Below are 12,733 nucleotides of genomic sequence, written 5' to 3' on the forward strand. Positions count from 1 at the left end.
GAGAAAACTGTCCAACTCATGACCGTTGAATTTAAAATTGCCAGTGCAGTAAGTCCTAAGAGACTAGATAATATTAGGCATGATGAACATTAAGAAAAAAAAAAAAGAAAAGAAAATGAAGAAGTGAGAGTGAGACACTGCACATCTGAAACACTATCTAAGGAATCAAAAAAGTAAACAGAGGTTGTCATTTCTAAAACATAATCAGCTTAAGCAGGTCCAAAAGACTTTAAAGTGTCTCTTAAGTCTTGCTATTGAAAGAGCAATGTGTCTAGTACAGCCTTCCAACAAAGCAATACATACACTGCTTCTCTGCAGTGAATTAAACAGGCAAGAGGAGGTAAGGAAACTTTTCAATTTCTGGAGACCAAAATCAATTTTGTATTTACAGTTTACCCACTTATCATAAACCATATCTCATGGTTGTTGGTGGTGTATTTTTTGTTTTGTTTTCTCTTTTGAAGCATTGGAGAAATAGCTGTTTATAACTTGAATGTCTGAAATGGCTTAATCATATAGAATATGGAATATTTCTACAGTTTTCAGCTTACAACTTTGGCTTCTTAACATATGGCTTCACTGCTTTGGATAGAATTCAAAATCTATGGATATTTTCATTTATTCCAGCAGAAGATCATAATTCTCCTTAAAAATACAATTAAAATCCAAAAGTTTTCAGAATTGGGCATGCTTCCATGATCAATGACTGCTTCCAAAGTTCAGGAGATACAGCCTCAAAATCTTACAATTTCAACTGAAAAAACAAACACAAGCATTACGTGAGGTTATCGCTGTGGTATTTTAACCCTATTTAACAGTCCTTCTTGCACTAATATGAGTGAAAGGAAGAAGAAAAAATTGTTCATTTTGGGAAGTTCACATAACATGCAAGTAAAGAAAAAGAAAGGACCAGGAGGAGAGTAAAGTTACGTGAGGAAAAAATATTTCCACTCTTATCAGTGTTGGAGCACATAAAATGATCCCTCACTGGAGCCAGGAAATAATTTTCCTCCTTAAATCCGTAAATCTTAAATCCTGCATTAGTGTAGTGGAGGGAATTATATTTTGTTTGTAGTTTTGCTACCATGTGAAGAGCATTGCATTCCTCATTGCTTGAAGCAGAGCAGCTCCATTTTATCGGTCGGTGCTATACAGAAATTTCTATACACTCCACCGAAGGTCTGTAATAAGGATATTTTACTGATTCTTGACTAACATGGTTTGTACAGCTCTATCCTAATCCCAGATCACCAAACCGTTACCTTTTCTACTGTAAACTTCCTCTTTAAAACCACACTATTTTTTTTTCTTTTTTTCACAATACGTACAGGAAATGAGCTTAGTTTTCAGAGAAGTAAGCATATGATCATGGGTCATGCCCATCTGTATACTCTTCACAGCACATATGCTTTCTGATTTCTCGGTGTCTCCAGCACGGACTGGAAATTCCTTGTCATTGAGATAGGCCTCACTTCTTCTGTGCAGCACATTCAATATGGAAACAAGTGGCTGTGGGAGGAATGGGTGCAACGAAGCTAGATTTCCTTTCCCATCACAATAACCTTGTGGTGAGGAGAATAACACTCTCCGAAACTGACAGTGAAGGGTGGCAGTTGTCCTGTCCTGTCCTCTCCTCTGACCCTTCCACCCACTCATGTAGTTCCACCCTCTCGCTTGCAGTCTCTCCACTGCTTCTCAGGCTTTTTGCTGAACTGTCTTGGCACAGAGGTATCAGCAGAAAAACGTACCTTTTTTTTTTTTTCTTTTTCAATTCCCCTAAATTTTCTGCCATCTTATCATGTTGGAACTACTCATCAGAGGACATGACAAAGCATCCAGAACTGTCACAAGGGAGGGGCAGGAGGAACACATTGCCCTGCAAAAGGGAAGTGAAAGAGGAAAGAGGAGAACAAAGGGGCAGGGAGCAGGACTGCAGCCAGCAGTTGGATCAGGCTAGGCTGCCCCTGAACTTCAGACTCAGCCAGACCTGCTCATGGAGGCATCCCCTAGGTGCTGGCAAAAAGCGAGAGGAGACAACACACAGCTTAAAAGCAGAAAAGGAAGGGAGAGCATGACCTTCCCCTGCTGGGTGGTGGTGAACTGTTAGATAAGCTCAGGCTTATCATTAAGACTTGCTGAGGGTGGCAATATATAGGGGCCAAGTTCTCCCCACAGCGTTGGCATTAATTTGCCTTTCTCTCTCTCGTAGGTTTTTAGGAAACTTTTAAAAATTTAATTATACTTGAAACTTCTACTCTTTTTCCTGTTTATCTGAGCAAGTTACAATGTCCTTCTTTAGAGAGAGCAGGGAAGTCTCACCGACGCTTTAAACCGTTGTGTAAGTCCATTGCAAAAGGAAACCAACAAAACCCACCACCACCAACAGTGCATACCTGCAAAGGCTTGTGTGATTAGCGTGGTGCTGTCAACTACAATTATTTTAAGTAACCAAAACAATTAAAATAGTAAAAATGTTTTGGGTTAGAGTTCTTTAAATAATATCTCTTGCTTGAAAGAGTATCCCTTTCACAGGTGGTGTTTTTTTTTTTAAACTCTTGTTTCCTACCGTGGGTTATAGAAGGGACGAGACTCTTGGTAGATCAAAGCACAACCGCAAAGATGCTCAAGTTTATCTCATCTATGACCTTTTCTCCCCACCTCTGTGTATGTTTCCTGGCTGCTGCTTCCTTTCTCTTCTCTGCTGCCCCAGCGAAGACCCTCTTGCAGTGCTGGGGAAAAGCAGCTCGTGTTCTGCAGTGGAGTGCAGGAAAGTGTTGCCACCCGGCTCCTGCAGGAGCATGACGCTCATTTAGAGAAAAGCCTCCGTTATAATTGCAGTCGTGGGCTGCTTCGCTGTTTTGAACTCCACGCTTCAAGCAGCCATCGCTGTCAGTGGAACACATCCGTGACGCGTTGATGCGGAGTAACACAAAGTGCATAATAGTTTTCCTTGGAGGAATTAGGCCATTAGAGACTTTTGAAAATCCCAGAGGGGGGCTATCTGCATCACTGAACACTTAACTAGGCCATCTGAAAATCGAGCTAACTGCTTTTGAAAATCTCTTTAATGCTTCATTGTCACAATTCAACGTCATTAACTGGGAAGATTTAGCATTGTATCATTGCTTTTCTCCTGCTCCCTTCTTTTCTTTCCCATATTCCTTTTCCCGTCTTCAACTTGGTTTTGCGTCTCTTCTACACCTGCCCTCCCCTGCCACATATACTTCCCCCCAGCAAACAGCAAGGTCTTGGGTTTCATACCCATCTCTCTTCCCCACCTTCTGCCATAAAACAAAGAGCAAAAATAAAAAGGGAGAACAGGTCATTTTACACCTCGGAAAGCTATTGTTTTCAGGACAATAAGCCATGACAGACTCAGGGGTGCAGCAAGGACCAAATTAATGTTGAATTTCGAAGGTCTACCTCCTTCCCCCCACCCCCAACAGAATAAGAAACTTATCATTTATACTCTCAAATATGAATATTCAATGAGCTCTGTAAACAAAGGACTAGACATGACTCATGAATCATATGGCTGACAACACTGCAGTAGAGAAAGGAAGTCTGACAATCAACAGAAATGTGACACAGATGATATACAAGTGTGGTCAGAGACATAAAACAAACACATTTTCCCTGTGTCTTTGTTCATTTATTTACTATATTGTTCATTCACGTATTTTTGTGAACACATAAATGGATGGGCTTTGCTCTTCTCAGAAGCTTGTGACATCAGAAGTTTAGCAATTACTTATACTAGTACTGAATGCAACTTTTTCAGATGGAAATGTACTTTTCAATTCATAGAAGTTTTTCATACCACAATGAGTACAGTGGCTCACTTTTAAGTGTTCTCAGAAGCTTGCATTCTTCAGATATTCCCAAGTTGGCCTCATAAGACATATTTCTATTTTTTACTCTAAGACTATTATTCATTAATTATTTTTATGAACTAAATGGAATGGAAAAGGCATGGGATTACATGTGTGGTTAAGACAAAGTTTTGACCAAGATTTGGAGAATGACTTGTAAAGGCTTTAGAACATCTGCTTTTCACACCAAAATAGGAGAATGAGTTTATAAATCTTTTTTTTTTTTGAATTAGTTTATACTTATCTAGTAGCATTCATATAAATTAATTCTGATGAGCAAATGGCAGCCTGTAGCATAATCGTATCTTAAACCAATAAAACTGTAAGCATCAAATCCAAGAAATCCGTTCAGAATTCTAAAGAAAATTATTAATGCAATAAATAATATGCAAAGATTACACTTGGAAGCATTATAATACTAACAGGAATAAAACAGAAGAAGAAAAAAAAAACAGAAACATTAGCTTCAGAAAAAAAAAAAAAAAAAGCTTGGGAGAACAATTTAAACTCAGATTTGAGGTATAGGCAATGAAATTGCTTACCAGTAACCAGAGTCCCTCCCTCTGTGAAATTCACATATTCGTTTGTATCACAAGTGTTCGTAAGTAGAAACTGGAGAAATCTTTCCACTTTCTGTGGAGATCTTATAAAAGCCTTCTGGTAATTAAAGGCAGCTTACAAGAAAGATGAGGGGGGACTCTATCAGACAGTGTAGTGATAGGACAAGAAGCAATGGTTTAAATCTAAAAGAAGGTAGATTTAGATTAGATATAGGGAACAAATTCTTCATGATGAGGGCACTGGCACAGGCTGCCCAGAGAAGCTGTGGGTGCCCCATCCCTGGAGGTGCTCAAGGCCAGGCTGGATGGGGCCTTAGGCAACCTGGTCTGGTGGGAGGTGTCCCTGCCCACGGCAGGGGGGTTGGAACTGGGTGGGCTTTAAGGTCCCTTCCAACCCAAACCATTCTGTGATTCTACGACATCAACTATAGCAGGTTACGCTCAGACCTACCTTCCCTCCAGCTTCGAGCAGATAAGTGGAACGTCCTACGTCAGTTGTCTCTCAGCCACAGAACCCCAAGTGACCAGCAACATCAGAGGAGGGGACTGCAGGAGGGGGATGCTTGTGTGAACGTCCAAGCTTGAAGAGCTTCAGTTACCAGTAAATAGGCTCCCTTTTTACCTTTGAGATAACTTTGTGATAACTTCAATAGATATTTACATGTGGAAATTTATAAACTGGGTGCATGCATAGAAGAAGGAAGTTTCCAAATACACATAATGAGAAGCCCGAGTCCTTCAGGCAAACAACATCAGCCCTGTGTGCCTCTGAGGTGGTGTATACTTGGTAAAGTCAATGGCTGAAGCTTCAGGTGGCTGCTCAGAGCTGAGGAGTAGGGCCCAATGACATCAGGACAGGAAATATGAAGCACCTGCTGCCCGTGTGATAAGTTGCAGGTGGATTTTTAGGAATACCTTACATAAAAAAACATCTTGGGGGGAGGGGTGTCATCTGTAAAAAGCTGCATTTCTCCACTTTCAGAAGTAACTGCACCAGAAGGATTTGTCCAGATGAATGCTGTCAAGGAGCAAATTACCAGTGGCATGAAGGGGTAGCTCATGGTGTTCATGAGAACCTGCTTTAGCCCCATTTTTTGTGGTTCTCATCCAGGCCAACTGGTGCAGACCAGCTTTTGGCATAAAAGTTAGGGCTTTCCTGAGCAGACTGGCTTCGTCCTTACCCTTTTTTCTTTCTTTTTTTTCTTTTTTTTTTCCATACTCAGTGAAGCACGCGTTAATGCAAAATCCAACCCCCACTTTTTTTTTTTTTGTTGTTGTCTACCCACCACAGCTTTATTATGCACCATGCAGAACACTCAGCAATTGTCTGCTCTAACCATGATACCTGACCACAACATGTTGCTCAGATGCTCAGAATAAACCTAACACACACCGGTAACCTTTGCATAGCACACACTGTGAGCACGCCCCACCTGCTGTTGTTTTGCTTGCTGCAGGTGACACTGCTCCTCTTGCAACAGCTCAGGAAACCATGACAGCATTTCAGGCCTCTTCTGAGCCTGCCAGGTCCAGGTAAGTCATCTCTAGATGTCACCTCTCCACATGTTGCCAAAGCTTCTAGATTTACATGAAGTAGAATTTCTTTATTTATTCATTTATTTACTATTCTGAAGACAACAACCAATATTTCACGACTTAGGAGGTTTTGCATCTTGGAGACCAACTTTCCTCATGGCACCATGCCATATATCTGGGCTCTGTATCTGAGCTGAGAAGCAGATAATCAAGAATTCTTGGCCACAGGAAGCCACGTGTAAGATGCCTGTCTGAGTTAGCACCTGCCATTCAGTGCTAGCAATCTGGGCACCCATGCATATTCAGGAGGCAGCTGCTGCTTTTGCAGATCCAAGGTGGGTCTGTTTGCAGTCAAGATCTTCAAAGCCACTGCCCAATGCCTGTATTCCCGTACAATCCTCTTCAGCAACACTGAAAATATTGTCAGCTCTTTTCCCAGTGTGGATTCCCCTGTTGCAGGGAACAAAAGATGGGATTCACGTTCCCAGCAGCTGTCTCTGTATGGTTCTTATAACTACACTAAGAGAGAAGCTATCGTTGTCATTTTCAGCTCTTCACTCTTCCAAAGTGGGTAGCTGGCACTCTCCCCCTTTGCAGAACCTGGGCTTCTGCAAAGCCAGGGAGCCTGTGTTTATTTCAGGCATTGCAGCTTTTTTATCTTGGATGAAGTGCCCTTTCCCAGCCAAGCTGCACATGTGCAGTGATGCAAGGGACCGTGACCTCAGCTCGCCGCCCACGTGGCCTGCTTTCTCTCATCAGATGCCAATTCCTACATTCTGCAAGAATCCCTGTGACCTGATGTATCTCTCTACGAAAGAGGTGGTGAATGCTTAGATATGGATTACTCCCATGAGTCTTTCAGTCTGTATATATCCATCTCAGCACTGCTGCTGCCTCCAATCAGTCCTGAGCACAAATTTCCTTCCTTCCTCTGCACCTCCTCGGGAACACAAAAGCAAGAGTTTCCTGGCCCTCTTTGCACAAAAGACACCCACTTTCTTTTCCCACCCACTCTCAAAGTCATGAAAAGCACCAGATTCTCTCCTCCTCACCAACCTACCCCAAGTATACAACTCTCCATCTCCTTAACCCTCATAAGCTTAAGTCCCCTCCTATCTCTGAGCAGGTGGCAGGTTCAGGAATACTCTTTGCACAGGCCAACATCAAGGCTTGTGGTCAAGGCTCATGTATGAACAAAACCCAAGTTCTCAGGCATGTGGACAGTATCCTGTTGCTTTGCTGCCCAACCCATATACCCTCTGGACCGAGGCAGCCCATATTCCCTGCTATCCCACTTGAGGAGGCCAGCCCTGGAGCTGAGATCAGGGAAAGCAATGCAAAGAGCCCCCCAAGGCCTCACCTGGTACCTGCCTAGAACATGCTATTTGCAGCCCTGGGAGATGCTGTGAAAGCAGAGGCTTCTATTCCGGGTGGGAAGAGGCAACATAGGTCCTGGAGTCCAGCCTGACCGATATCCCCAGGAGCTGTCAGGCTGAACATTTACCTGAAACGCACCAAAGATGCTTCCGTGTGCGTTTGGAGTACGGTTCACACAGCACAAGGATAAAATTAAATTTGGGGAGAGGGCATCAGCATCAGACAGCTGGAAACATAGGAATGCTGCTGCAAGAATCCCAGCTGGCCGAAAAACAAGTACACAAAGAGCAGTACTGTGTTGCTTGAATAAAATCTTTGATCATGAAATACTTTCTCTCTGTTGAGTGGTTGAGGACTGAAATGGATGTGAACAAGCACCATCTTATATGAATAGCAGCCAAACGTATGGGCAGGGCAGAAGCATGTCTCCTATAGACTCTCAAATTTCTCCCATCTGTAGTGAGAGGACATAAGTACTGCATAGCTTGAAGAGAGAAATACAGCTGGCAAGGACATAACTCTCTTGTGCTAGGTCAGGATTTGAAACAAATTTTTATTGCAATGGTATGGTTTGAAGGAAGTTTTTAGATTTCAAGAGTTTCAAGAGAGACAGGAATTCACTGGAGAGTGAAATTTTGCAAAATTCAGCTTAAAAAAATCAGAGATTTTGTAATTTCTAAAAATTATTAAAAACACTTGTTGCTTTTTCTTTTTAAAGATATGCTTTATTCAATATTGACTTAGGGAGGGAATAATAAAGTTTTTAACTGGTAAGGCTTTTAAATTTTGTATTTTAGCGCAATGGTTAACAATTTAATTTAAAAGTTACTAAAATGTATAATTTTGTAAGTATAAATCAAAGTTCCTCCCATCCCTAGCAACTCCATTTGACTGTACTGTAAGATTGTTTACATAATAAACTGATTGAAATTCATTTTATCAGGGGAACATATGTTGCACTGCTGCTTTAACATTTGAAAGCTTAACTTACTAGAGGAACTCTGAGAAATTGTGTCTGTGGCTGTAGCTCTTTGCTGTCCTGGAGGGCCTGCTGCACCCAGGGATGGAGGTGGAGTACCACTTGGAACCAAGGCATTATATTATAGCACACAGTACAGATGGGCATCATCTGCATGGCCAGGTGCTGCTTTTGTACCCCCAAAGATATTTGAGGCCAGATGATGTTGTCATGTCTCTGTCTATCCAGAGCAACAAAAGCTACAACCCTGGCATTTATAAATTTCAGAATTAATGTTTAATTTTCTGTCAAAGATAAAACTAGAAAGATTCTCTTCAGTTATTGCTTCTTCCTTGCAACTCCCCTCTACTTCATATCAGGCAGCAGTACTCTTTCCTATCAGTTCAAGAGATCACCTGTGTTTACTTGAAGAGGTTTTGTTAGTTTTTTTGTTTGTTTCCTCCCTCTTGCTGAGCTGAAAGCACCTGAAATGTCAGCTGTGAATCAGAAACCCTAGGCTGGTTGGAAGTTTCTGCATCTCTCTGTTAGGCCATGTAGGTCCAGCAGACCTTGGCCTTCCAGGGGTTCATATACCCTCCAACAGAGCAAAAGCCCTATGTTTGCCCAGCATGACACCAGATGTCATAAAATCTGCCTGCTATGGATACATCCAGCATGTAGGCAAGTGTACGCAGCCTGCACCCTCACATTGGGAGCAATGCCCCCAGCTGACCGCCTAACCAACGAGGCTTCCCTGGGGCAGATAAAACGGCCTTGTCAGCCACATCCTGACCCAAGCGCTTGTTGTAACAGGGCCATAGCTTAAAACAGATTTCAAAGAGCTGGAAATCCTGACGTTAAAAAAAAAAAATTAATCATACTTTCAGCTCTGTGAATGCAGCAAAGCGCTTCTAAAATTAAGTATTCCTGTTTCTTTCTCTAGTCACTCATTTTATCTACTTTGTAGCTGTCTTTAAGTGTTAACTTTGCCAGCAAAGCAGAGAGGCTTAGAAAAGAAGATCTGCAGAGGGTCAAAAAATACACAGCATTCTTCTAGAGAACAAAAAGCCTTGTCCAACAAACACAGAAAGAGATGAGATGCCAGTGGTTAGTTTTAAGCTTTATTTCTGGTCTAAAACCAAAGACCTCTTTATAGCCTAATAGAATTATAGACTCGAGTCTACCATTAATAGCATGCATGGCGCCAGAGTAATAAAAAATGGAAATTCATTGTCTAAGAATGATTTACGAAGTACAGTAATTCATGTTAGAGTTTCCACAACATTATGGTTCTCCAAAATCTCAGGTCCAACTAACTACCAGTGTTCAGTTAGACATTGATCGTTTAATGAATGCATGCACTTTACTGATTTTACTTTGGCAATGTTACAAGCATGGAATTGAGAGAGAGAGAGAATATGTGCCTTGAAATATTCAGCAACATTTCTGGTCTGCTTTGTACTTGGGATCTTTAAGTTATTCATTTCATCTTTCCCCCCTCTGGGAGAAATCTGTACCACAGAACATGTAAACTTCTGAAAAAATACACATTCTTTAATGTTGAGTTCTTCAGAAATTGTAATAAATAGAAGTGAGCAAGCAAAGATCAGATTTAAGGACTGTTGTAGCAATAGGCTTTATTTCGGATGACCATGAATAAAAATAATGCATAGAGAACATTAATCAGCCCATTTTCTACCGTATGTCCATGGTGTCCCTGCAGCTCACACAAAGTGAGCTTCCTCACTTCTCTTTAACCGTGCACATTTAGTTGTAATGGTTCAGCTCGTCTTCAGTCATCAATAGGGAGCCTTGTTACCATGGTGACAGACAGATGGATTAATGCAATGTTTAGAGAGATACAGCAGTGCCAAATTTTGATATATACAGTAAGCGCTAATGTACTGCATACACAAGAAGGCATGCGTGCAGAAAATCTCAGGGACAGTCTTCCATACGCACAGAGAGGGCTCTGACACAAAATTCCCATTATCTTGACAGAAAGTGGCCATCTATCTCCCACTTACAACCTTCAAAATCGCCTGTTGCAGGCAGGGACAGTTGCTTTAGAAACTTAAGATGAATGTCTACCGAGGCCTGCTAGAAAAGGCTGCTGTCAACACCTAACAAGTCAGCTGTATATATTAGGCCACGGAGCTACTGGTCAACTGAGAGTCATTATCTGTAATCCACTGCTTGAAGTGCAGGCTGACACTTTCCGCTGAGCCCGCTACATTGGCCTGTTTGCTTTACTCACTGCGGCTCTCACTGATGAGGAAGAAATGCTAGGTATACAAAAATGATTGGATTTTTCCCGAGCACAGAGCGAGTGCATGTAGAATAATTCTTCCTAGCAACTTTCACGCTTCCTTTTCTCTCAAACCTTAACGACCGGCACCTTCAGCACCCATCTCACCCCCTTCCCTAGAGCTGCTAATGAGCTTTCCTGTTTTTAGGGTATTAGCTTAATGGTTTGTGTCTTGCAAAAATCCTCAGACAGAGGTGAAATTGATATAGGAATAAGATGTGACAGTTATGCTATGAAACCCTGCCAATTACACTATGAATTCCCCAGCTCAAAGAACTATTAGTTGCATAGTTGATTTTATTCTCCATGCAACATTTGAACCATCCCATTATTGCAGAACATCTTCGCTGCAGAAAGCTGTGATAAGCAGCTAAATTCATTGAAAAATCAGGTATTTTTAAAAGGCAAGTTGACCTACAGGCTGAAATTCTGGCACAAACGTGGCACTTTTAGAAATATTCTAAATGGGAAATCAGAAGTGCTTTATCCAGATCATGCTATTAATTTATGCTACAAGAATAATTTAATTAGAAACGTTTTTCACCCATCTACACAAAGCGATAATTATCATTCATCATGAGCCTAATATTCAGCTCTCCTCCCAGGCCTTTTTTTAATTGTAATATTAACTATAGCAATTAAGCTCTGTGAATGACCGCAAAAAGGGCCTTTGGATATAATCTTCGCTGAAGCTGATTAGGAGAAGTATACATTTCATATTCATGCCAATTAATTTTGTGGCTGGGTTTCTCGGCGGGTGATGTAGTATATGAGTCAGTTTTATGTTGGCCATCTCCCAACGACAAATAAAACACCAGCCCAATCTCTTTCCCGAGTGTTTTGCAACATGTGCCACCGCCGAAGGCCCCCAGACCAATGTAGCTGGCCTCATGAGGACACCCAGTGGCATGGGCTGGGCACAGCAGCTCTCCTCCTGGCCCATCCAGACATCCAACAGAGCACTTCTGAAAATGGCCCTGGAGATGCTTCTGCTGCTGAGCGTTGGCCCATGACGGTAACATGTTCCTCCGACACTGGAAGGCATCATAACTTCGTGAGTTACATCTGAATCAGATGACAATGAGCCAAGTTTGATGTCACTCTTACGCAGCCCCTCTGACTAACTCATGCTGGATTTGCGGGGGAACGTGCGCGACTGTACCAAGTCGCCCAGGGTGACAGGGAACCCTGGAGGTCTCCAGCCCAGCCTCCTCTCCAAGCAGGGTCAACTGAGAGCTCAGACCAGGTCGCTCAGGGCTTTAACCAGACAGGTTTTGAAAACCTAGAAAGGAAACTGAACAGCCTCTATGGGCAGCCTGATCTGAGCCCGACTGCCCTCATGAGGGACGGTCGTGGGGACCTCTTTGAGCGGTGGACTCGGAAGTATCTCGTGAAGCCCACAGCAGGAAACGCACACACAGGATACACAACCCTACATATTGGGCTGTCACCAAGAGGCCTCTTCTGACCACAGACTTTTCTCCACAGAAAATCTTTATTCCAGGCTATTGCCAGGTGACAACAGCTCACCATCTAACTGGTGGTGCCAGACCACCTTTGTTACCTCAGGTCAGACGTAAAGGCAGACTGGCTGAGTCTGAAGTCCCAGACCATGCTTTATGGGCACCACGGCAATAATAAATTATTTTTTGCTGTTTCTTTTTTGAAATTAACCAGAAATACATTTTTCTCTGGACCATGTTAAAGGCTTTTCTAGTACAGCAAAATAATTATTAAAAGTTGATAGATATTATTTCATTCTGTAATGAAATACATACTGAAATCCTTAAAGACATGGTATTCAGTAAAAAATAATAAAAAAGAGCTCATAAATATTTGCTAGGTCTCTAAAGCAATGGTAGCATCACAGGAATTGGAGAGGGGTCTATGATTTGTCTCTGTAGTTAAGAAAGGAATGTGGACACAGCCAAATAGATGAGGGCATATTTTACTCGCAGAGAAGGAGCATCCTAAACATTGAGCAGGTAATAAAACATGTAATTTAGTAAGGGATAAGAATAGAAAATAAGTAGATACACATATGTGCAAGAAACCCCTGCGATGTCCTCAGAACCATCCCACAGAAGCCCCTATCTCCTGCAGCCACAAATGCCAGTCAGCG

This window comes from Cygnus atratus, chromosome 3 (genome assembly GCF_013377495.2).
Source record: "Cygnus atratus isolate AKBS03 ecotype Queensland, Australia chromosome 3, CAtr_DNAZoo_HiC_assembly, whole genome shotgun sequence".
In the NCBI taxonomy this organism is placed as follows: domain Eukaryota; kingdom Metazoa; phylum Chordata; class Aves; order Anseriformes; family Anatidae; genus Cygnus; species Cygnus atratus.